The following is a 27,616-nucleotide window of genomic DNA, read 5'->3' on the forward strand; positions in this document are numbered from 1 at the left end:
ACATCTGCTCTGGGGTATGTCAGTCAGCCATATGCGCCAATTCTCAGTGCAGCTTACTTCAGAGTACAAAGCACATCAAGCGATAAGTGAATCGGAAAAGCGACTCACAGGTTTATTGATTTTCAACATTTGAGGAGAGTGTTGTCATGACTGTCCACAGAACCCATTCGGATGATGGGTACTTTTTGTTAGTATATTATACAAAATAAAACACCCCTAACTATACATAAAATTGATATTGTCAGACATGCGCAAGTTCCATGATCTTGCAGCATGGTCACGTTATAACGTGAAGGACACATTCCTTAACTTTGTCGCTGAACTACAGCTAGTAAAAATGCCTTTGTGACTGGCACAATTGCAGTATCCTTATAAAGTGCAAGCAGGGACGTGTTATCCATACAGTCTTACCATCCTCAATGACACTCATTTTATCCACCTCATAAAAAGAAAGTCTGTGTTAGTCCTGCTAGGGTTCCAATCAGTGACCGGTGGGTTACTTTCAGATCTCGGCAAAGGGGTATTGATTAGCTGCCTCGTGCATCTTCTGGATCAACTACTTACTCTGCTGTCTCCTATGATGCTCGAAAGTCAACTCCTTACTCTGCTGTCTCCTATGATGCTAGAAAGTAAACTCCTCACTCTGCTGTCTCCTATGATGCTGGAAAGTCAACTCCTCACTCTGCTGTCTCCTATGATGCTAGAAAGTAAACTCCTCACTCTGCTGTCTCCTATGATGCTGGAAAGTCAACTCCTCACTCTGCTGTCTCCTGTGACGCTGGAAAGTCAACTCCTCACTCTGCTGTCTCCTACGATGATGGAACGTCAAATCCTCACTCTTCTGTCTCCTATGATGCTGGAAAGACAACTCCTCCCTCTGCTGTCTCCTATGATGCTGGAAAGTCAACTCGAGCTCTGCAAAGTTGTCCTCCATGACAAGTTCAACATACCACATGACTGGAATCCTACGCTGTGTGTGCTGGCTCGAACTGCCTTATAGGGCAACAGACCAATGCTTGAGGCTCAGGCCAGGAATGCTGTTGTGGGTCATATTTCTGGTCAAAGTGTGCCTTTTTCTGGCTCAGGTAGGCACGTTTGATGAATTATTTCACTTTGCAAATAATAGTTTTGGCAGTGTTACTGAAAAAATATTCTTTAAAAAGCTACCCAAAACATCTCATTTGGATACGACTCGAACAGCCGGTCACATCAGGACGCAGTTACTATTTGCGACTGTGGTCCGCTTTGTCATTGGTGTCTGAGCCAATTTTACACCCCAGTAGCACCATTGGTGTATTTACTTCCGTAGCCTGCTTGGAACGTAGCCAATCATTTAAATCTCTTCAGATTCCTTGCATCAATCTTCAATAACTCATAAAACACCGTGGGCTGTCAGGATGTAATGCCCCTAAGGGTGGGGTGCGATTTACTCTTCCTTCACATGCCTGTGCTCTGTCGGAAAATGGATGCCACACGTGAACATGCACCTCGTTAATATTTTTATCTATTTAGGATTTTGTCAGGCGCTCATAAGCCTTCGAAAAGCTTCAGAGCTTAATGCATTGTTTCTCTGCTACTGCATAACCCGCTTCCTGGAAGTGGAGGGTCTCATTTTGCCAGCAGAGGGAGGGAGTCTGCTTTCTTGCAGTCTTTTTGGTGCGAGAAGCCAGATGCATGCAGATGGTATAGCTTTCATCTGTTGATTGTGAGAGGGATGAATAAGGGCGTCCATTGTACCATGGTAAGAGACATGTAACCAGTGGCTTGGGCCGGCCTTAGGCACGGGCGATCTGGCCAGTGACCCAGGTGCCAAATTCATGTTATTTACTAAGGATGACAAAGCTATGGCCATGTAAGCATGACAGAGCTTTTCAAAAGCTCCTTTGTGCTGGCGCAGAAGCACCCATGTTTCCTTATGTAAGAAAAGGCTTCTCCGTGTCCAGTCTCTTCCCAGTCTCTGTTGGTGTTGCTGTGGTTCCCTTGTGTCTGATGCTGCTGTAGCTTTAAAAGGATGGACCCTCCTATATGTTGTGCAGGAGGCGCATAGCGACGGCGCGTGAGTCTGGCTAGAGTCCAGTCTCTTCCCAGTCTCTGTTGGTGTTGCTGTGGATCCCTGCTCTCCTTGCCGTGTCTGATGCTGCTGTAGCTTTAAAAGGATGGACCCTCCTATATATTGTGCAGGAGGCGCATAGCGACTGCGTGTGAGTCTGGCGAGAGTCCAGTCTCTCCCCAGTCTCTGTTGGTGTTGCTGTGGATCTCTGCTCTCCTTGCCGTGTCTGCTGCTGCTTTTCCTTTAAAAACTTGGACCCTCCTATATATTGTGCAGGAGGCGCGTGGCACCAATGCGTGAGTCCAGCGAGTGTCCAGTCTCTCCCCAGTCACTCCTGGGGCTCGACTGGGGTGAAAACATGTGCTGCCAAAAAAAAGACCTGAAAAATCGAGACAATCTGAGATGCTCGTCTCACCTGCATCGTCAACCTCTTCCATCACAGAGCAAATGGGGCCACGAACGCGCCAGCAACAGCGCCTCCATCGTGGCCCATCGAAGGAGACTAACAGTGAGCCACCTAGAAGTGTGGAGGTGAGTGTGGAGGTGAGTGTTTGCCCCGTTTCAGCTGCAACCAGTCATGGCAGCTCAAACGTGGAACTCACTCCCGGTCTCACTTTGTACAGATCAAACCTACCTTAGTTTCAGACAAAACATACAGAAATGGCTGAGAACCAATGACTCACACCCTGGGACCCAAGCCCAAGAATAATGTGCTAATCTGACCACTTGTTACAGTATCTATTCTGAATGACTACCTTGCTGAGGCCCTCTATGTACTTATCCTGCCGTTGCTCTAACTACATTGACCCCTTGCAACCTATGTATCTAAAATACTGCAGCAACAACTCTGATGCACCGTAATATTGTATTGCTCTCCCTACATGGACCACCTGTAACCTTATGTATCTTTAATATTGTATCTACAACATTGTAACTGAAATCTCTGTAACCTAAGCCTAACGCCTATTTGTACTGCTTGCGCCCAGTTACCTTCGGGTTTGGCACGCCATACAAATAAAACAAACAAACAAACACACCCATGCTCGCTCTCCTCACAAACAGGCTGTGCAAATAAACTTGACCTCACTGATGCCGAATTGCTTGAAGCAGATAACAAATTCTATGTCTGAAAGAGCTGATTGAGCCCAAACCCTGCCTCAGCCCCAGACCTTGAGGTGCATTCTGTAAAAACTCTTGCACAAGCTGTACCCAAACGCAAAATAATTCATAATAATACTCATGAACAGTCTCTTGCTGTGGAGTTTGAAGAGTGCAAAGAGTACACAATGCCAAAGACAGGTGACCACGTCACCACTAGTGGCCAGATTGGCTAAAGACATTGCTTAACGCAAAGAGAAAATTGGACAAAGTAACGCTGGACCTTCATCAGTTGATGGCAGATTAACCACTCAAATACATCAATGCCAGTGAGGTTCAATGATAGGCCGTCACAAATCAAATCTTGAGGAGATCAAAATGGGCCTGGTGCCACTTTGCTTAGTGAAAAAAAGTGTATTACCCCCTACTGCCCTGTACGGGTTTAGTGCATGAAGTAACGAACGCAATCTCCTAATTCTCATTCAGCAGTCACTAAACCTTTTGTCGCCAAGTGAACTAAATAAATGGAGTGACTCGAGTGATCACCACTGCTCTAGTGAAATAAATAGAGCAAGGCACACTTGTCAGTGGCCGGAGGTATACAAATACACAATAATGTAATGGGGGAACTAGCCATTTCCCTGGCTCCTTTTTTAAAGCTCTACGAAACAATGAATGATAACATCAAAGATCATGCTAAACTGCTTGCGATGATGCATTCACAAATGTTATTCTTGGAAGCGTTCATCTCTGAAGTCCAAGCTAGACTTCACCGCAAGGCTAAAGCATCAGGGATGTGGCAATCTCATGTATGTGACTTGGCCAGTGGCAACCGTTCGGAGAACGCCATCTTGATCGAAGCCCTGTTAGACTCAACGAAATGGATAAGAAAGCAACTTAAAATGATGCCATCACACTTTTCAACAGTGACAAATGCATAATGGGGGCCAACCATTGAAGCAGAAATCTTGAATCAACCCATGACCATACTTAATTGTGAAACGATTCCACTTTACGAAAAGAACAACTCTGAAATCCGAGATGTCCCTTGGTTAACCACGCTGAGGTGACACGCGTGATCGAGACCTCCAAGGTTAAAGAGACACTCACAGTGGAACAAGAGCTAGATGCAAGCCTACATGCCAAACATGAACCAACTTCTCTGTCTGATTTGGCACACAACAAGCACAATTTGCGTAGTACAAGGAATACTACCTTTAACATCAGTAGGCAGAATTTTTTTTTAAAAACAGCCTCAGCTCATTACAATAGAGCTTCAAAGCCGCTGCAAAGTCAGAAGCCTCACGGTTACAAGAAAGAAATCAAAAGACATTAAAGGTGGTCCTATGTTAAAATCAAATGGCTCATGAGCGTTCCTCAGGAACTTCAGCACTCGGTCTCCACGCACTAGTTTCTGCAACATCAAGCAACATAACAGAAACGCAGAGACCAAAGTCTCCTGAGCATGACACTCAAGAAAAAATCACACCACAAGCCCACTCTGAATCTGTGATACAACTCGAAAAAGAGACTAATCATTTCACTAGTGAGCCCTGTGAGGTGACCACCATTGAGGACCTTGATCCCTTGGAAGACTTAATAGCTACAAGAAAATGAGGGAACGTGCCTAAATATACAAGACTCACCGTTGGAACTAGAGGCAAGATCATGGGCACCCGTGGCTGCCATAGATTGACATCAATGGCGAGATGGAAACTGAGCACAAAAAGGGAAACAAGAGGGCGCATCATATGGCCAGCTGGCCAACATGTTGAACACTATCACAAAAACGACATTTACAATCTTATCTCGGGCCCACGGATCTAGACGTACCCAAATGCAATAAACTGGACAATATGAATGGCCTTAATCCAAGAGGGCCGCGAGACAGGAAAAAAACAAACCCAAAACCCTCTGACAGGACCACAAGAACCTGGAGAGAATCCATCTGGAATACATATTAACTATAAGAAACGAAGTAAACAGAAATTGATGAAATGTGATGTATTTACTTCACTGTGTACCCTCACTCAGAACCATTGCTTCAGATGACATTGCGATTGAAGAATTGTAAAGGAATCAAAAGGCGATTGGGTTATTCTACATGTCAAGTCGCAGTCAATAAAAAACACTCTATTAGAGGCAAATTCAGCATTAATAGCGTTTGAATTCGAGCTGAAAGATAACATAGTTTCAAAGAATGTACGACAATGCAATGAAATAGGAAATCCAACACACCTGTGTGAAGCAACCACCAACACACACAGAGGCGAGTTGTGTAAAAAAACTGGACTCTCAGCTGGGGCCACTGAAAGTCACCTTCAGTAACAAAACTGAGCATACCCGTCAAGTCGTCGAGGTTCATGGCCCTTCTGACACGTTAGAAGGGAAATGTAACTGGGCCTGGCTAACTAAAGCCTTGTCAGCTCCAAAACATCACTAGCCAAGAGGAACTTCAATTAAGAAGAGCGAAGTCTATTCTCATGGAACACCCAAGCCTTCAAACATTTGTTCACTAATACAACATTGAACTTGAAATGTCACACCACTACTGCAGGAGACTTGGCTGGTATTCAACTCTCAGAGGATGGTTATACAGAATTTCTGAACCCTGCATCAAAGGGACAACAATGAAACCTGCATGCTGGACTAATAACGATGATAAAACATATTCGAGGTCTAGAGGTTGTAAAAAGTATCAATCAAAATCCTTCTGTCCAGTGGACTGTTCTCAAACATGAGCATTTTGATGAACATCATCCTACACACTCAGTGGTGATAAACCTGGACGGCAATCCAGCCAAGATCTCTGCATACAAGTTCTTACAAAGTGCAACCAACATCATAGAGGAGTGAGTGCTATATAGCTTTAAGCAAACCTCACTTTCTCATTTGTGGATACCTAAACGTGAAATGGCTTAACAGAGCTGCCAATCCTTTAACAGCTGAACCCACTGACACCACTCCTTTGGATACAAGGAGTTAAATGTGGATGCAAGTCCTGAGTCACAGAAATTACTATATGCTAAATGGTCAGACAGTTGGGGATATCCCAGTAAAAAAAAATGAAACCTGAAGAAAGAAAACCACTGTGTCAACAAAAGTTTATGGGCCTCATTCCGAGATTGGTGGTATTCATGGCGCTATTTGCGCCATGAATGCCTCCAATAACGGGTCTGGCACTGGTGTTGTTCAATGGGGACTTACCGGTGCAGTACAACCCTGGCGGGACCGGTAAGTCCCCATTTAACAAACCATTCCCCATTTCCATTTGAGCCCCAATAGGGATCAATGGGAATGGGGGGGGCGCTAATAACGGGCATGCGACTTGCAAGCCCGTTATTAGCGCCCTGGTCCCTTAGCGGGACCCGTAAGGGACGTGTGGTCAGACCACATGTTCCTTACGGTCCCCTCCAAGGAACCTTGAAATAGGGCGGTAAGGGATTACCGGCACCGGTCTCCTTACTGGTGCCCGGTATCCCTTACCGCCCAGGTCGTAATGACCCCCTATGTCTAAAGGTCTCAAAATGTTCTGCATAACATTGAACGGCTTGACATTTCTCCACAGGAAGGTTGTGATCATGATTCCTTGACACTTACATGGAGGATCCAAGGTTCACAGCCAGCAATCAATGAGCTGGGTACAACTACAATAAATCAAGGGAGAAATCGCTTAAAAATCACCCAAAATGACATTCTGTCGATTACTGCCCAATATTTAGAACTCCTTGATGTGCAAAAGTCAGGCCTATGCTACGCCCCTCTTTTTTCAATCTATGAGGTGGTAAAATGTACTTCAAAAATCCATATATAAAATGTAAACATCATTATAGTTCAGCTATTGTTGACAGCAGAACATTTTTTGATCTGACCTCAAGCAATTCAAGTAAAATCCTAAAGCAACAATGACAGACGCAATAAAAAAAAAAGAAAATAGCGATACATTGATACAGAAACTGGCTAATCGGTTTCAAAATGTGCGATCAAGAACAGGCCGAGATAATGCTGAAAGCGATCTGTGATCCAAACTCAAGAGATACCTGGTCTTTCATTAATCTGATAACTGTCAATCAACATGCAAGCCTGAGTAGTGGGGTCTCAGAACAGCTCTGGGTTGATCACTATTCCAAGGATTTCACTCAGACATCTGGAACCATCAATAGACCACTATCAAATCCTGGAGTTTCAGCATCAATAAAGATGACAGAGACGCAATCATGAAACCGAATCATTTGCATGCTGCAGGTTCCGACGGGCTAGCAAACTGCATGCTAAAGGCAGCACCTGAAAAATGGTCCGTATGTATTTCACCATTATTCAATGACATTATTGCCGTTGGTGGACTACCTCCCTATTGGACTACAGCCATCATTATCCCTATATTTAAAAAAGGAGATAGAGCGGACCCGACAAACTACAGGCCAATAACGATGTTAGACGTTATTGTTAAACATTTTGCATTAAACCTCCAGAAACTGCTTACAAGGTAGGCCAACAAGGCAAACAACATGGACTCAAGACAAACATGGTTCACAAAGGGTGTTGGCAACACACTCAACAGTTTTCTCCTAAATGCACTAAAAACTAAGTGTAATCTGTATCGCACATTTATTGACTTACAATAAGCCTTTGACAGTGTCAGCAGATCGATGTTATGGGCCAAACTTCTTGCCTCTGGATGTCCAACTGACCTGCTGCAGACTCTAGAGGCTTTCCATACCAACATTGCCTTATGAATTAGACTCAACGATCAAGGAGAACTATCAAGAGGGATCAAGACTGAGCGAGGTGTCAAACAAGGGATGTCAGCTAGCATCAATACTCTTCAATTTGTATTTAGCAGACCTGCCAATAGCTCTAACGGTGGTAAAAGCCTTTCCACCAAAGTTCAACGAGCAGCACATTTGTTCGATCATTTATGCTGACGATCTAGTCCTTCATGACCAGACGGAAATTGGATTGCAACGTAAATTGAACACACTGTAACAATACATGACTAATAATGAGCTAGTGATTAATGTTAAGAAATCCAAACTGATAACCTCTAGCCATCACTGCAGGAAAAAAGGAATGACTTTCAAGTGGAAAGTAGGCTGCAAACAACTTAAACAGGTAAAGTAGCTCTGTTATATAGGTATTAGATATAACAAAATTATTTGAGAAAGTACCTGGCTGCTTGAACTACAATCAAGAACTAAAATGTTAAGAACACAGGGTGCAATCCTACATGCCAGATATGGAAAATGTATCCTGGATCTGTTAATCAGATTATATGAACAGAAAGTGGTTCCAACTTTAAGACATGGAGGAGAAGCTGGCTTAAATGTTTCATGGAAAATATGGAATAATCTATAGGGGAACGTCTGGAAAACAACTGTGAAATTGCCAAGAAGTCTACCGGTAGTCGGTATTTGAGCTGAATTGGGGCTTCAATCATTTCAATTAGTGCTTTTATGGAAAATGCTATCTCTCCTAAGGAAAATAGCCATAGCAGATGCCTCAATCCCCCACAGAATATTAAAACCTCTGCTAAATGGAAATTATCCCTGGCTCCTAAAGACGTGGTACAAAACATGTGTGGCCCACCTGCAGCATTTGAACATGCCGCTGGAGACCTTGTTACGTAATTCATGTGAAGTAAAACGTAAACTGAGTACACAGGATTGGATCGAAACTCACCAACAGAGAGCGCAGCACAAATCATTGTTATATTTGTGCTGCAAAACTCGTGCACTAAATAGAACATTGAAATATCTGATGAAGTTCCCAAGTCGGGATCATCGAAATCAGATTTTGCATTTAAGGTTAAACCTATATGCCAGAAAAGATCTACTGCACATTCTAAAACAGGATTGCCCTGACAACCTATGTCGCTTCTGCAAACAGCCGGATAGCATTGACTCAATCAAACATCTCATGACTTCCTGTCCGGCCATAATCTCAGAGAGAACAATTTACACAAAAGCACATGACAGTAATGTAAACACCCTATCATTAGATGATTGGTGGAGCTTATCTTTGTTAGAGAATCCAGCACGAATATGTGCAGGCATTGATTTTTTTAGGCAAGATATTGGACAATAAGTATACGGTCACAAATACTTAATTAGATATTCTGTAGATTTTGAACAGTTTCTAAAACAAAAGATGAAATGCAGATGTGAAGTCCAAATGCAATGCGATTATCTAATTGTACATTTATTCATGTGTGAAAAGTTGTAATAAACTAAATCACAATAAAAAAAAAAACAAATACAAAAAAGGCTCCTCCATGCTGCTGTGGCAGTGGCTTCCTGCATAAGTGCAAAACTCCTTAACCGTGGGGGACTTGGAACTAATGTAGGGTGCCACTGACACGCAAGCACTGGGGCCTTTAAAAAGCGTCCCCAAGCTGGCTCAGTGGCAGTGGCCTATTGAAGTGAAAATCTCACCGTTCCCATGTTGGCGCCAGCTGCACTATTATAGGGGTGGGGAGAATTTCTCTTAAGTAGGGCGTTGCGGCAACACCAGCATCGAGGTACCTTTGAATAGCTCCCCTGAGCTGGTGGAGTGGGGTGCCCTATTTAAGTGAAAAATGCCCTCCTTCTGTGCTAGCACTGGCCTCACTATCATGGGAGTGGGGAGCTTCTCTCTTACATAGGGTGCCACCACTATGCCAACACGGGGGAGCCGAAGGCTGTGGCCACCTAGTGGGTTCAAAAGAAACATATTGGGGGAACATGTACAGTGGACACGGCCAAAGGCCGTGGCTACTGGCCATGGCCGAATGCCATGGCTAATGGCATGTAAAGAAACGATGGTTGAACAAAACCCTTGAATTTCACTGAAACATCTTAGTTAAGGTGCAGTGAAGTTGTGCAAATTTAACACAACAAAACCCTTTAAATTCAGCCACGGCTAGTGGGCCTGTTTAGAAAAGCTATTGAAGTAATATGTAGAGCGGACACAGATGAAGGCCGTGGGCACTGGAAGAAAGCTATTGGGAAAACATGCAAAGGGCCCATGGTAATGGGAGAAGGCCATGTTAATGAGCAGGAAAGAAAGATAGTGTTTTAAAAGATAACATTGTCACAACCAAACGCTGTGCTCACTGGCCAGAGTGAAATCCCCGGTCAGTGGGCCTGAAAGAAATGTTGGCCATGGCCACCTACCGGCCCAAAAGAAACATATTGGGGGTGCATGTAGAGTGGACACACCCGAAGGCCGTGGCTAGTGGCCTGTAAAGAAATCGAATCACAGAACTGTTAGGTGTGTCTTGATATATAAATATGTATGTTTGTGCATAGTTGCGATTGTATATATTCATTTATAGAGAGGTGACAGCATAATTTAAATGAGCTGCATCGTTTGTTTTGCTGCAAGTGTTTACTAAGTTGCCAGGCAACTTAGAATATCATTGCATTAGATGTCTATTTTGTCACAAGGCAGCCTGGATTATTTTCACTGTCACCTAGGATATGGAATGTTGCATGGGGGTTCTAACCAGGAGAAAAAGCAACTCCCCTTCTGGAGGGTTGTCAGTTACACATGACTGTTGCGGGAGGGCCTTGTACTGCTGTACTTAAATAAAGCTGATGCACTCTTACATGGATTGGGTCTTCTTCAACTTAACAAGAACCCTGGAAATTCATGGAAAAAACGTAGTTAAGTTGCAGTTAAATCGTGCATATTTAACACAACAAAACCCTTGAAATTTAGTGGATATTGGAAGACATGGCAAGCTTAACTCAGCACGTTACTGTTGCAATGCCCATGAGCATATACATATTATAAGAGAAGAGGTACAAAATGACATACAAAATGGCAATATGGGGGACATGGCATTATGGGGGACATCAATGGTAATATGCAGAGTTAAGCTGGTCATGGCTTCCCAAATCCGCTGAATTACAAGGTTTTTGTTGCCTTAAATCTATACAACTTAAGTGCACCTTAACTACGTTTTTTTTCAGTGAATTTAGAAATTAAGATATTTTCTGAATTCCCCCTAAAAGCACATACAGATAAAACCCAACTTTATTACCAGTATTACACTAAATACATAATATAAAATATAGATTAAAAAGGATACAATATAATCTCCCTAGAACGACTATAAATGAAGCACAGACATTAAAGCGAGGCAGGACAAAACCACCTCCTATGGTACCAATAGTCCAGTGGTATTAGATTTGCTATACAAGCAGCATGACTTACACTGCAGCAGAGGATGGGAACAAAAATGCTTTTCTTCATTTACAGTGGAAAATTATCCATACAGCAGTCCCGTCACAGTCAGCTAGCCCCATACTGTCTAATTAAATATAACCCCTTTAGGTGCAAACTTTAATTAATAGGATATATTCAGCAGGGTTTTTATCAGCAGTTGTAATCACGCAACTGTCCGATTTTCAAGGCTGGCTCTATTTGAAAGCCACATGAGGCTTCCCTGGGAACACCAGTCAGTAGGAAATCACCTCATCCCGGAAACAGCAGGGTCAATATCAGAGAGACTAACCACTAATGGACTAGGCAATCAGATGACAAGAGCATGTGTCATTCCTTCTGGTTTTTGGCTTAACTTTCTGTCTGGAGCTTGGATGCCAGCAGCCATCTTTGATTGATCACTCACAACACTTCCAGTGGCCATCTTGGATCTGTGACATCTCTTCCTGTGGACATTGTGGATCCCTGAAATAACTTTCTACGGCCGCCTTGGACGAAATCCCCTCTCCAGACGCAAGCCGCAAGAGGCTCCTCTGGCAACATCAACCACAAAGAAATTGCCTCACCCCAGCAACAGCAAGGACAAAATCAGGGACGATATCAGAGAGACCAACCACTGATCGACTAGGCGATGATGTGCAAGAGCATGTGTCATTCCTTCTGAACTTCCTAAGGGCGTCCAGCCAGGGGTGTCGCAGTTAAGGGCAGTACAGTGAAGGGTGAAGACCAGTCCTCTAGCAGCCTCTTTGCCTCTTATCATATGAGCTTTATCTCTTGCCTTTCGCTCTGTTGCACCTGTGAGTACCAGCAGTTTCATAATTACTGTACTGTATATCCACACTGTGCTACTAGCCTATAAAGCATTTTCTCTTGCTCCTCAGCTGCTCCTCCTACTCACCTCTCCCTATGCTTTCTCCAGTCACGCTACAACTGCCTCCTTTCCTTTCCCTATTATAAAACTCACAACTCAAAACTCCAACTACTCCATTTCTCTTCCACCTCCTTCCAAAAACAAAGCCGATGAGGTAACCATGCCTCCTCTAACACCTATCCACCTCGCCTCTCTTCCTCTGATACTCGACTTCTCTACTCTTCCTTACCACTTCAACTGAACATTACACTCTGGAATGCTCAGTCTGTATGCAAACCACTTCCTTTATCTCTGACTTCTTTCACTCCAGCTCTCCTCCCCTAGACCTTCTTGCTATCACTGAAAACTGGATTTCTCCATCTGACGCTGCCCCTCTGGCAGCCCTACACGACTCCAAACTATCCTTTGTTCACTCTCCTCGACTAATGGCGGAGGTGGAGGCATCAGGCATATACTACTCTCTTCCACCTCAATGCCTCACAAATCTCCAGTGCCATGTCCACTCCTTCCTCTTTTGAATTCCCCATTTCTACTATTGCTCTGCCTCTCTCGGTTCACATCATCTCCATCTACCGCCCTCCTGGTCCCATTGGACAATTTTTTGATGATCTTGGGAAACTCATTGATTCTCTTTCCACTAAACATCACCCCATTCTCTTAGGTTACTTTTACCTTTCCTCTCCAACCACTTCTCAGAAATCTGAACTTCAGTCTTTTCTTAGTAACCACACTCTCCATTCTATCCAGGCAGGGGGTAACTCTTTGGACCTCTTATTCATCTCACCTCTCTCCCAGCCACTAATATTACTGTTACACCATCCATACCTGATCACTCAATTGTTTCCACCACCATCTCTGTTCCACCCTCTGGCCTTTGCTCACCACTTCCTTCACCTATTACTAAAAGGAAATTCAAACCGTCAGCCATTCCCCCTTTCTCTCGGACCTACAGTCCACATTCTCCTCCTTCACTTCCAATACTTCTTCCACCAACACTGCCTCCTCCAGCTTCCAATCCCTACCTTACAACTTGTTCTCCTCTCACTTCCCATTGCTTACTTTCACCCCTAAGTCTCAGCATCCTCAACCATGGGTCACCCCATTCATATCCTCTCTCTGCAGAGACATGAATCGGCTGCTGCGCAAATGGAAGCATACCCACTCCCATGACAACCTGCAACTCAAACTCTCTGCTCTTAAATCTCTCAAGTCCGCTCTTGATAGAGCTAAAAAGGAATTACACTTAACCCTCATTGACTCTCATGCCAACCATCCTCACTGGTTAAAGGACACCCTAAACTCACTCCTCACTCCCCCTAAGTCTACGATTATCAACTTCACCCTCACAGCTAATGACCTAGCTGAATACGTCACTGCAAACATTTCCAAAATTAGAGACTCTCTACTGACCTTCCTCATACTCCCTCCTCCTACATTTTACACTCTGCCTACTCTACCATCATTCTCTGCCTCCATTTCCCGCTTCAGTAACGGTAACCCCTCTTGTGCTGAACTCTTCAACCTGTCCTTTGACTCCACTTGCTTTCCCACTGTTTACAAAACATACACAATCATCCCGCTTCTAAAAAAGCAAAGGGCTGAACCAAACCTATTGCTTACTTTTACTCTGTGTGTCTCCTTCTGCACTACTCTAAAGTGCTGCTTCAAAGAGTTGTGTTTGACTGCCTAACAATTTCTTAGACATTCACAACTTTTGAGGCCCCTTATAAGCAGGTTTCCACTCCTGTCACTCCACGGAAACTGCTCTCATGAATGTGTCCAATTTCATTGCCTCTGCTAAGCACTCAAATCTATCCTCAATCCTAATTCTCCCTGACCTGTCTGCTTCCTTTGAAACTGTTGATCACACTGATCTCCTTAACACTCTCTTTCTTCTTAGGATTCATAATCATCCCCTTGCCTGGATTGAATACTACCTTGCACCTCACCAGTTCTGTGTCTCCTGGAGTAACAACACCTCTAACTGCACTCCTCTAACTGTTGGTGTTACACAAGGCTCTGTCTTGGGTCCACTCATTACACTACACAGCTCCCGGGGCACAAATCTCCTCCTTTTGGTACTCATACCAACTCTTTACAGACAACCCCCAAATCTTCTCTTTTCCTCAATGTTTCTCTGACCTCTCTATTAAAATTTCGAACTGTCTCTCAGATATTAAATATGGGATGGCTTTGCGCTCTCTGATGTTAAGCGTTAACAGAACAGAGGTACTCTTCTTCCCTGCTAAAAGCTCTCTCTCATCTCTTCCTCTGCCTATCGAGTTCCCACGTGACACTTTCCCCTACTCTTCTTCAGCCTGAATCCTCTTCTTCAGCCTGAAACCACGTTGTGAGCCTTGGGGGAAGGTGTGATTAGGTGAGGAGGAAAGGATATTTGGGAGGGGCGGCAATGTGGGTCGTTAGATGCAGGAAGGTGTATAACTTCATTCTTGGAGGCTTTCAATAGAAGACAAGGAAATCTATTCAGTTGCCAATAGCAGTGAGACAATTTGTGATTTTTGGGTCTACTTCTTGGGTAGGAGAAGAATAAATCCTGAGTACCATCTGCAAAGGTTTGGTAGGAGACACCAAATACAGAGATGAAAAGAGTCTAAGCACCAAGACTTGAGGTGCCATCAGAACAGCAAGTAGTGCTTATTTCTTGGGTGACTACATTCTCCTGATTACATCCTCTTCAATGCAGAAATCCATTTCAGAGTTGCCAGTAAATATAGTCCAAGAACATTTTGGAAGAACATAGACCGTGGTGCTCAATGACTCAACAATAAAGTGTCCGGTGAAGTAATCACCAGACCTGGGGGTCGCCAAATTATGTAGTGAAAACTACTGAGTATCTTTTTATTTTATTTTATCATAGGTAATATGTTCTCCATAAAGCAACAAAGATGAGGCTGTTCAGGTTGGGTAAAATATATTCTTTAATGAAAGTTAATTCTTCAAGTAAATTAGCAGAAGCCTCTAGCTCAGATACATTTCGGACCAAGGTCCTTCTCCAGGGCAAATTCTACAATGGCAATATCAAACAGACACTTCTTTAGATAGGAAATGGCCATATCAACAAGATTGCTACCTAGTTCAAATCAAATGAATATTAAAACCATACAACACAGTATCAAGACTCAAAAATGAAAAAAAGGTGAAAAAAGTTCAAAAAGGTTGAAAGAGAAACAGAGTTGGAGACTCGTTGTACCTGCAATCTTGCAAAGTCAAGAAGATGTGGACATACATAGGGTGATTTCAGAATTTGTTTCTGTAAAAAACCTGAGTGCATATGTAATACCCTGTGATAAACCACTTACACACAACTGTAATAAATATGTCTCTCAAAGGTTTGAGTCATTCTTACCCCTGTTTTTCAGTACAGTGACCGTCATATTTCATAGGCAGGAAGAGCATGCCTAAACGTTGGGAAAAGAAAATGCAATACGGCATTCACAGTTACAATATTAGCGTGTCCCTCATGGCTGCTAACGTGTATGCGTCTGTCATGAAAAAATATATATGAGCAAAGTTGTACGATCTGTTCGTGTGAGTCAGGCTGTTAACCAAGCATCAAATGTGAACGATTTGGACGCTGCTTACCATTATCACAAGTTGAATCTGTCTGTTTCAATGTTAAATGGGCCTCCTGCTGTCTCGTAAAACTATGCAGCCGCGGGGTGCAGGGATTGTGTATGTAAGTGTTTCCAAGGGTAACCGCACATTAGCGCGTGATGACGTGTAGTGTCGGGCAGGATTACGGCCCAAGAGGTTGCCTAGGCAACTTGTAAACAATACAACAAGGTGGAAAATACAACAATAAAACAAGGTCTTAATGAAAGGCCATACACAGAGAAACACATATCAGAAGGATTTTGTTGCACGTATGTTGTACAAGGGTTCGCATATGTGAACATCTCTGGTAAATGTTGCAAAAATAATATGCATGTCTATCCGATCGTCGGGCAGTGGACTTAAGTGAAGCAAGATGTTCATAATGTATAAGTGAACACCCCTTAGCGGCAGTTGCAATTGTTTCATGTGTGGTGTTGACTGGTGACATGAGAAGCATAACAGGGTAGGTATGGTGATGGTAGCACGTAAGGTCGATAGTGATGTACCCATGTGGTGAAAGCAAGTACATGGGGAACATTGAGGTGTGAATCACATACCATGTCAACCCTAAAGCATCCTACATGATCAAAAAGGATTAGCTATCATAATGATACGAGAGTAGAGTAGATAGAGTAACTATCTTGACATAACAGCAAAATGTATACCTATGTTTGAGGTGTAAGAAATCAGAAACTGAAAAAGGGTTAAGAATACTGTAAGAGTCACTGTATAGTATACCAGGGTCTCATATTCACACAACTGGTAAAGGTCACTGCTGGAATGGCACGGCAGTGATATACTTCAAATTACAGAAAGCAGTGTAAATTAGGTTCATTGTTCAACCCACTGGGAGAGACTGTGTTCAAATTTTCTATCCAGTAGGCTTCTCTTTGTTTAAGTTTTCTGGTGAGGTTTAAAACCGATGTGTGTGATTCGCGACCTCCAGAATCTCGAATCTGATTTGTGATAATTGCTGTCTTGCTTGCTCAAAATGTTTCGCAACTGGTTATTGTTGGTTATTTGTTCAAATGTTGGACTTATGTTTGTTCCATCTCGACCTCACTTTTCTACTGGTTTGTCCAATGTAGAGAAGACTGCAGGGACATTTGATTGAATCTATCACTCCTTGCGAAGCACATGTTGAGTAATCTTTGATCACAATCTTTTCTCCTGTCCTGAGATGTGTCACTGAGTTGCCTTTGATGATACTATGGAAATTCCCACATGACAGACATGTAAATTACCTTTGTGATTTCTTGGGGTGTGTCTTAACAAGGAGATCTAACAAAACACAGGAATACACTTGCACACCAATTTTTAAATTATAATTCTGTGAGAGGTAAGTGATATTCAATAAACTGTTTTGACAAAGTTTGAGGTGCAGGCGAGAAAGACTCAGCCTTGGTATCTAGGCTGGAACATAATAGAGAACAGGGAAATCCAAATTATATAAAACTACGTCCCCTGCACACTTTCCGTAGGGAAATAAGCCTAAAAACTATTTTGACCAATTGTTGTGGTTAAAAATAGCTTTTTAACATATAGTACTTCATAATCAAACAAGTAGAGGTGTTTTGTAAACAAGTTAATTCAAAGAATACATTCAAAGACTTCTTTGTCTTCTCCTTTTTAATATTTTCAAGTAGGCCCAACGCGTTTCCAGATTCATATTCTCTTCATCAAGGGCATATATTCCAAAACAATTTTTCACATAGATCTATAGAAACAGAAATGAATCCAACATTAACTGATGTTTACTCAAAAATAGAATAACAAAGTCAACTCACTTTTTAAAAAAAATAAATAATTAAACAGCTTGTTTAGATTGCCATCCTGTTGCAAGTGTCACTCTGAACCTGATCGTGCTAGTTTATAACATTTTTATAGAGAGTAAGAGGAATACATGTTACCTATAAGTGACTTACTTCTAATCCACACTCCACAGTGATTATAAAGTAATAAAATAGAACAAATCTAGAAGTAAAAGAACATTACACCCCTAAATCTGGGTAGTTTACAGTGATGTGCTGAATTCAGCCACAGCAATGCCTAAGTTAAATAGTTGGTAGAAAAATTGAGAGTCTGATCAGAAACTGACTCACCCTTCGCTTAAACAATTTTGTAGAAGACGATAATCCCAGCGGGATGTTAAGAGCTACACAACTAGGCGTTGAGGCAAAGTGTAGTGGTCAGGTGAAATCCTGCAGAGTAGGAGGTTGAAAGGCTCTGTTCTCCTGGGGGAGAATGAGAGCATGAATTAAGATGTGGTATCTATGGGCCTAGTGAAAGCTCAAATGTGGGAGCCCAACTTACTTGTAGATAGTGTAGTTGTTGTAGTTCACGGCGCGGATGCGGTCAGGAAGCGCAGCTCTCCGACTGCATCCATCGCGGACTGTTTATATATGCTAGTTCTTGGTCCGGTGATGTCACTCACGCATGCACGAGTGGCGTCACAAGCCATGACGTCACCCGCGCACGCGCGAGCGGCGTGATGCAAGCACAACAATGAGAGTAAGTTGTGTTACAAGTGCACGTGCGTAGGGTACGCCATAAGCAATGATGTCACCTGCACACGCTCAGGAGGTCTAATATAGACTGATAAGCTGGTAAATGCCTGAGTATTGCGTGAGTGGCGTGACGTCACTCCAGTATGTGCGTACTGTAATCAATTATGGGGAACAATGAGCTAATGTGAATTAGGTCATTAGTAAAAACTAAATCAGCAAAAGTATTAGTCTTAAAAAGCATTAGAATGGTTTTGGTATCAGGTATGTATAAAGCCGTAGTGTGCTAGAAATGATATGTGGCTAAAAAGTTGACAGTAGTGCATACGACCTACCAAGCCATTGCACTGGAAAGTGGGGAGTAAAATGTGGTTACCCATAGCTAAATCTTTTACTGTTTAGCAAACAGGGGCGCAAGTTGTGACATGAGTGGAAAGAACAAATGAGCAAAGTGAGGGCCGTAATGCCCTGCTAAATACATATACAGAGTAGATCTCTGAGTAGTTAATGGTCAGAATCTCAAGAGAAAGGCATTGCTATGTCATGAAACCATTCATCAAACTGTATAGTCCATATTATTTGTGTCAAAACAGGACAATTATTCAATAGAAAATGAAAATCTTTACAATTTGTCTACCCCAAAACGAATGGGTGTACAATCTACTGTAAACACCTTTTTCTTGGATTTATTTAGGTGTTCATACACATTTATACCTTTTGGAGTTAATACACATAGTACTAGAACCAGAGCAGTCCTTCCCTAAATGTGTGTAATGCTCTGTGGCTATAAAAATGGACCTAAGTAATAATCCTCATTAAGGCCTAATGGGGTCATTGCATCGAGTCTGTTGATCGAAAATAATTCTCTCTGAGCCAATAGTCTGGGTAGGTTTCCTCCCCTGCTAAATGGTTGTAGCACTTCCAAAATCACTAATCGCATTTGGGAGACATTATGTCCATGTCGCGGAAATGTCTGAAGAAGGGTCACTTGATGTTCTGTGTCCTGATACATGATTTGTGTTCCGTCCACCTATCTTTGGTCCGTCTGTTGGTTTTGCCGACATAGTATTTGCTGCAAGGGCAGCGTATGGCATAGATGACACTTTTCGTGTTGCATGTCACGAAATTTTCAGCATGACCTTTTCTCCGGTGTGTGGGTGGCGAATGTGGTCTCCTTTGATCAAGTTGTTACAATGCTGACAATGTAGGCAGGCAAAGGTGCCAACTTTGGGTTTGCTTAGAGTCCTCTGGGTTGTTGGTTGCTCCTTTCCGCTCTTATCAGTTGATCTCTGAAATTCTTTCCTCGTTTATAATCCATCATAGGTAGATCTGGAAATAGCTGTGATAGAGTTTCATCGGATTTGATTACGTTCCAATTTTTATGCATAATTGTTTTTATTTCGAAGCTTTGGCTCGAGTACTTGAGTGTGTGTATTAGGTTTTGATCTTCTCTCTTATGACTGGCCTGTAAGAGTACATTTCTGTCTTGTGTCTCTGTGCGAGTGATTGCTTTGTCTATAGTTTCTGGAGGAAATTCTCTAAATAGAAATCTTTTCTTCATGGTATTATATTCCTCCTGTAGTGTGTCCATTTCAGAGGTGATGCTTTTAAATTGTAACAGCTGACTGTACAGTAAATTGTCGTTTAGGTGTTTTAGGTGATGGCTGGCATGATGTAGGTTTTCGGAAAATTTTAGTTTTCATATGCGCACCAGTATATTCCACCGTGACATCAAAGAAGTTCACCGAAGGTTTGCCAATTTCCATTGTGAAGCCAATTCTTGGTTTACAGGTGTTGAGAAAATTCCAAAATTCAAGTAACTCTGATTCTGTTCCTCTCCAAATTCAAAATATATCATCGATATATCTTAACCAAGTTAGTATCTTGTTCTGCCATGTTCGATTGTCCAATATGTGTGTGTTCTCAAAATGATACATGAAAATATTTGCATAGGATGGGGCTACAGAAGACCCCATTGAGGTGCCTGAAATGTGGAGATAATATTGTCCATTATACCTAAAATAGTTATTGTAGAGTATGATATGTAACAATTCTAAGGCAAACACTTTTTGGATGTTCACATCTCTGTGTGTCAGTAGGGATCATTCCATAGCTCCTATACCTTCTGAGGGGGGGATGGAAGTATAAAGGCTATTTATGTCCATTGTAAAAAGTAATACATTTTCTTCAACCAACGGTTGAAATTTGCTATCTGTCCCTCCACCCTCTCATTAACCTGTTTAAACAAAGAACCATGAAGGACCTGAGATGCCTCAAATATGCTTCTCCAAAGAAATGTAACATCAGGAATATACTATGTGTAGAAGCTATGGTACCTCGATGGGGTCTGCTGTAGCCCCATCCTATGCGAAGATTTTCATGTCTCATTTTGAGAAAACACACGTATTGGACAATCCAACATGGCAGAACAAGAAACTAACTTGGTTAAGATATATTAATGATATATTTGAAATTTGGAGAGGAACAGAATCAGAGTTACTTGAATTTTGGAATTTTCATTTTTAACCACACAAATTTTGTCAAAATAGTTTTAATGCTTATTGCCCTATGGAAAGTGTGCAGGGGACATAGCTTTCCATAATTTGGATATCTCTCTTCTCTTAACAAGGAGATCTCTCAAGTTACTGCTGCGTCGAAATGCGAAGATCAGTTCATCCTTGAATAAATCTTGAAGTTTATTGTTACATGCCAACAGGGGTTAATGTTTCAGTATTTGCTTTGTAATTCTTGTTGTATGCCTACTGTACTTGCTATCAAATACCAATGGGCTGCCATTGTGTTCTTTTCATGCTCATACATTGTTTCTTTGTTGATTATTCTTCTGATCTGTAATAATTGGCTGTATGGAAAACATCTGATGGTTGCCGGAGGGTGAAACTCATCCGATGCAGAAGGTTGTTATGATTATGATTGGTTATTTATATACCCAGAGGTTGCTAAGCGCAGACCCGGGGCTCAAACCTGTGTTGCTACGTGTCGTCTTGCTTCCAAGGTGAGCATATTGCTCATAGCTACCCTCTCAAAACAAAATATAATTAACCAATCATAAATCCAATGTTTCTCTTGAATCGCTCCAGACCATGAAAATGTCATCAATGTATTTTCCACAGTATCTGATGAATCAGTGCCAAATGGGACGTTTGATGCTGTGATCCTCTTCAATTTTAGACATGAAACTATTCGCATTGGGTGGCACATTGTGGCCCCCATAGCTGTTCCACTCATCTGTAAATATTCTGTATTGTTATGCTGGAAGTACACATTTTGCTAGATGAACTCCAAAACTACCATGATCCATTCCTTGGAAACTCCCACTTCATCTTCTTGTAGTAGAAGCCACTCCACTGCTTGTTTACCCAGGGAATGTGGGCTATATGTATACACGCTGTTTACATCAATTGTAACTAGCAGGTACACTTTCTTAAGCTATATGTTGTTAAGTCTGTTCAGAAAATAAGTTGTGTCGTGAATGTAAGTTGGATATTTCTGAATTATGGGTTGCAATATAGCTTCGATGTAGATGGGAAGAGGTTGAAGAATACTATTAGTTGCTGCCACTTTTGGTCATCCAGGAGGTTGAGTCATTGATTTATGTATCTTTGGTAAAATATTAAAATGCAGTGTTTTCGGGTAATTCTTTTGTGAGGATCAATCTGGTTCTCTCATTGATCCATTCATTATCTTCAGCCATTTCTAGAATGGATTTCAAGTTACTTGCAATTTAATTGGTTGGGTCACTGGGTCGAATATTGTATACGTTTAGGTCGCTCAACTGTCTGAAACACTCTGTTTCATATTCCTCTGAATTTATAACAACCAGGGCACCTCTGGTGCTTAATGACTCCTCACTCTGTGGGCCATCTTGGGGATTCAGCATACAAAAAGATATTCAAAATATGGGAAGAGTTGACTAATGATTTGTCGATTCAGGGTCTTCCCTGAAGATTAAAGGGAACACACTTGGATTTCACTCTCATAGCAGAAGACGGCAAAGAGACACTTGCTGAGGGAGACACTGGGACACAACATAACAGTCAGGGTGTGTGAAAACCACAGGAATATACTTTAAGCCGGAGCACAGCTGCAGATCCACCAACAATTTAATTAAGAATTGGTTGACACATCCTGCCTAACATGCAACACTCTGTATCCCCCCACCATGATCTTCCAAGAGTAAACATAAGAGCCATTTGTTCATATGCATCACAGTCAGGCTTGCACTATCTGAAACCAAGCACATACACCAGGGCACAGACTGAAGATGTGTTTATTGCATGAGATGGAGAAGTAGTTGTCAAACAAGATGCATACACACAGAGCAGGGACAGTGCCCCTGATACCAAAGTTACAGAGGTTATGGAGGAGTGTGGGGTGATTGCTAATGCTGAAGGCTGGAGTAAGATCTAGAAGATTGGGAATTGCAGTGAGTTTTGTATGGTGTGCATACGTGAGAATGTTGGAGACATTTATCAGTGCTGTTCAGCTTATCTAATTTATGATAGGTATTTTTTGTAAAATATGCATACATGAGTGTTGTGTGTCATGTGGACACAGCCTTTTAGTATAGTCATGTTTGTTTTGTTTTGTCTATTGTAGGAGTCCAGGGATTCCCTCAGGAAAGCGATTTATTATTTTTGGTCACCAAAACTAGTGGTTGGACTATTGCGGCCTTGTTTATATTGTCTATTCTTGCCCCTTGGTTCAGCAAAACATGAGGAGTTATTATGCTTTAGGAACATGCATTAACACAGTGAATGTTGCAATTGACAATCTTGTCAGAGATCTATAGCTTGGTCTGAAATGCATAAAATTCTTGCACAATGTATGTGACTATTAGTGCACAAGTTGTCCTACATTGGCCCTTGATGACAGAGTGGTTTAGCAAAATAGGTTTATTTTGCCCCCTCCATGAGCATATGTGTGACATGTGTGTTACTAAAACATGTTTTAAAGTGTTTGCTTGTATGTCTTTTGTTGAGTTTTTTACATTTGGTTTAATTTTTATCTTATGATATAAACATTCCTGTGTTTTATGTGACATCGCACACTGTTTTCAATCAGTACAGGTTTCCCCCAATAGGTGGATTTGTCTTTATGTACTTTGCACCTCTGCCTATGAAGTTGTTTTGTGTGTTTGATTAGTTTATCCTGAACTTCATAAGGTCTTCGGGACCCCTTTTGTTTGTTATACATATCTGTGGATCATTAGCAGTACATAATTAGATCACAGTGGTTTGCCGAATCGGCTGACCTCTGGGTAGATAGTTGTCCGGGTGAATGCCACTTTTTTAAGGAGCCTTGGAGTAGTGTGGGAGTAGAGTGATAGGCTGTTAAGTATGGTCGACAGAGGCATTTTTTAAGCAGGGCACTAAAGTGTCTATATGAAGCAAGCAGGTTAGGTCCAAGTGAGAATTCAAAGAGTTTCAAGGTCTGAAATAATGGACAGTTGGTCACACTACCCACATTGGCTGCTCTTAATGTCCTCTGTTTATTTCTACTTAGGATTTATGTGGACAGGACCAGAGGCACCGTGAACAATCAGGATATGTGACAAGGACCACTGATCAAGGTGAGGCACCCTTGCCAACAGAGCCCTTATGCCAGTCATTTACAACTTCTCGTGCGCAAATGGGAACCAACCTCATGCATGCCACCTATCAAGAGCAGGGTGACATGAGTTAGACTTACCCAGGCCTAGCTCAGCTGAACAAGAAGGCCAGTCCATGTCTGACATTAGTGAGTATTCATCTCTACCACATAGAAGGGAAAGTGTCCAGACCAGTGTGTCCTGGGAAGAAAGGAATAGTACGGTTAGTACTTCAAACCATGAAAACTCTTATGAGGAGAAAGTTAGGGAGTTAGATTGGCTGAAGATTCGATTATAAGGATACCGCCTTGCCTGCTTTGCTGAAGGAGAAAAGTCAGACCTCATCCCAGGAAGAGCATTCTAAAAACATCTGTATAATCAGGGGAAGGGGGGGAATCCCGCAGAATCCCTGGTAGGGGGCATGAGGACACTGGGTTCTATCCTGGGCCTGAAAGGAACTCCAGGGAGCGTGACCCTGAGAGTTCACCTTGGTCCAGGTTAGAGGAGTCCAGATCCCGTGGTTCTGGGAGATATTCTCAGTCTCATTGAGATACGAAGCACCTAGAAGACAGGGAAAGGAGTACCGGTAGCAGTTCTGAGTCAGAAGATGACTGAACTCTGGTGCAGAAGAAGAAAAATACAGGGAAACAAAGAAAAGATTTTGTCAAAGACCCAATAAAATAAATCAAGGCCATAAAGAGCTTCCTTTCCCTATCCCACAACAATGCCAAGTATTCTGTATGGGAGCACCTGGAACTTTATGAGCAGATGATGGCATCATTCCAGATCAGAAATTATGTGAATTGTATAGTGTCTGCTAAATGGACCTTCTCACCTGAGTACTCCAGTTTCTTTGCTGGACTGGAGGACCAGGATCATCATAAATGGTCCACTTATAAGGCAGCCATATTGAAAAATGTTTCCATCCATAGAAACCCACAAGAGGCACATAAAACTGCGTATAACTTGCATTGTGGGGAAGATCAGGCATTGAGGGAGTTTGTGCAGGAGATAAACGACCCCTCCATTGAATATGGAGATGGGGGGCCTAAAAGTAACCCTCTGGCCAAAAAGAAAAATGGAAAGCAGTAGGGAACCCCCCAACCCAGTCCAACCAAATGGCAGTCAGGCGGGGGCCCAGAACAATGATCCCTCTGACCCTTCCACCTATATAAGCCGTAGGTACAAGGGTATTGAACCAATCCTGGGGTATGTACACACTTTCCTGACCAAATGGGGGAACAAATAAGGTAAGTACTGTCCCAGGAACTTCCCTCCAAACTTCCCCCAGGAGAGAAGCATCACTACACCTCCCAATCTGAACTTTTTCCCCAGATATCCCCCAAACCAGAACTTCCAAAACAATCCTCTCTCTCCCCAGTTCCAGGACAATAGATCTCTGAACCTGGGAAAAGGGATATTCAGGATGGACAATTATGAGGGGATTTTCCAGTACCCGAGCTACTCTGGGAGAAGGTAACGTTACCCGTTTAAGGAGAAGTAGAGATATGACTTGAGAGCTCTTGACCACAAAGACAAGGTCTCACAGTTGGAGCGACCAGCAACTGACCAATGATCTGGCATGCATGCTGAGGACTCAGTCCAACTCTCAATTTAACACTGTTTCCCAGAATTCCACAACACCCAGGCTGGATGCTCCTGGGGGGAAATGATGGGAAGAAACCTCTGACAAACCACAGGCTCCGGAGGAGGGGGCAAGAGTGGAGGGGAGATGCCGAGCCCTTGAGGATGCTTCCTTTCTAACCCAAACAGAACCCCTCAAAACCTCCCAGCCTGAAAGAATCTCTTTAACCCCCAAAATGTTAGAACCCAAAGAGCAAAGGGTAAGTAGGAGAGACCAAAGAAGAACCCACTTTGTGTAGGAACACAAGATTATCCCCTTTGAAAGAGAAGGATTCATATAACCAGACCTTCTCTTGAAAACAGAGGGATCCTTTCAAGGTGAAATGAGTTCCAAAAGACCCAGAGTGGGACAGGTTAAGTTTGGAGACTGACCCAGAACCAGAAACTATTCAACCACAAACATCTGAACCACACAGTAGTGAAACGGACTGGGTGTTGTTTCTCCAAATGGTTTCTGAGAACTGTTGTCAGGTAACAGGGGACAGCCAAGGGGCAGAGAAAAGGAGGATTCCCCAACAACTCCCATTTTGAGTTGCAACGTTTTTTTTTACATATTACCGAACTCCGACACAGAAAATCTCCCAAGATCACAGTGTCATGGTTCAATATTAAGAAAATGACCACTGGACTGTCAAATTAGTCACACTTTTTTTGCACCTTGGAGGAAAATTAAGGCTGATTTTATGCACCGGTCAAGGTGCAGGGTTAGTGTGAATTATTGGCTCTGGTGAATGCTGGATCCCAAGCCACCCTCCTGTCAAAAACGGCCTTTGACCAACTGAACACAGGATGGGGGAGGGCCACCAAATTCCACTTACACCACTTCCCAGACAACTCCATAATTTCGATGGGAATGATATTTCCATCAAAGGGACTGCAGATCTGGACATAAAGTTTGGACAGCATTGGCTGAAACATCTGTTGATTGCTGTGACTCCAGAGGGCACACCTTGTCTACTGGGGAACAATCTCCTGAGGATGTTATCATCTCTGATCAACTTTGTAAAAATGGTCCTCTGAACTCAGATTAACCGCTCCATCAAATAAAAATTGAATACCTATTATGTAATCCTGAATGGCACCTGTAACGTATTCGATCAACGTTCTAAAAATATACAGTTCAATTTAAAAAAATAACCAAGTCCCCGCCATCCCTGTCATCTCTGTCGGAGAACAAAATGATGATGGGAACCCTTCTCCATTCTTAAAAATCAACCTGCCTCCTTGTTTTAAGTGGCAATTCACACTGGAAGGGAACACCCTAAAATGTTACACCAGTCCAAAATCCGAAGAAACCTTGAGTCCCGTGAAACCAGACAAAGAAGAGTCTGCTCAAATTCTGACAGACATTATTCAGAAAAAGGGTGAGCAGTTGTTTTTCCCAATTCAGTTAAATGTGTGGGGGGTGGGGAGTGGAACCGTTGCTCGTCAGAGTATGTCTGAATAATGGAAGGAGCTTCAGCAGCAAAGAATTATTCAGGAAACTCTCAAAAGAGCAGACCATTGGGGGTGGCGCTGTGGAGCAGCCCAAGATGGCTGCTTAGCTTTTGAGCTCCGTGCGGCTCCGGCCCTCATCTGCCCACATCTGCGAACATCGGAGCTTGCTACACTCCTATTGCGGCCAACCATCTGCTCCTGTCTGCTGGGCAGCTCCTGGCGGAGTCCCGGCCTTCTCTGACTACTGGGAGACTTGCTACTGCCACATCTCTCTGGAGGCCTACCCGGGCTGCGGCGGTCACTCGAGGCTTCGCCACTCTTTCGCGGCCCGCCCGCCCCTGTCTCCCACCTTGGGGGGCCCCGCGGGTCGGATCACTGCCGGATGGGGGGCTGGGACCGAACCGACGGCTGCGGCGGCCTGTGGGGTGCCCCGCCACATCGACACTCGCCTGGCGGAGGACTGCACTGTCGAGGTGAGGAGCGGAGGGGTGACGCATCCGGACGGGGCACGGTGGGCCCGGCCATCACCTCGCGCTGCCCCTGGACCTGCCCTGTGGGCGCCCCTGCCCCCTCCCCCCTGGTGC

At 43.0% G+C, this 27,616-nt stretch overlaps 1 long non-coding RNA gene across 2 annotated transcripts in view; it reads left to right on the forward strand.

The window, feature by feature from the left end:
- The window catches only part of LOC138489600 (uncharacterized), a 174,147-nt gene that overhangs the window by 134,495 nt on the left and 12,036 nt on the right, over positions 1–27,616 (forward strand). For both annotated transcript variants that reach the window (XR_011274828.1, XR_011274827.1), the window contains one exon: positions 23,867–23,933. This is a non-coding gene — a long non-coding RNA (uncharacterized lncRNA). The remainder of the gene's footprint in view (positions 1–23,866; positions 23,934–27,616) is intronic.

The sequence above is a fragment of the Ambystoma mexicanum genome, chromosome 9 (genome assembly GCF_040938575.1).
Source record: "Ambystoma mexicanum isolate Mex_15411 chromosome 9, UKY_AmexF1_1, whole genome shotgun sequence".
Taxonomy (NCBI): Eukaryota; Metazoa; Chordata; class Amphibia; order Caudata; family Ambystomatidae; genus Ambystoma; species Ambystoma mexicanum.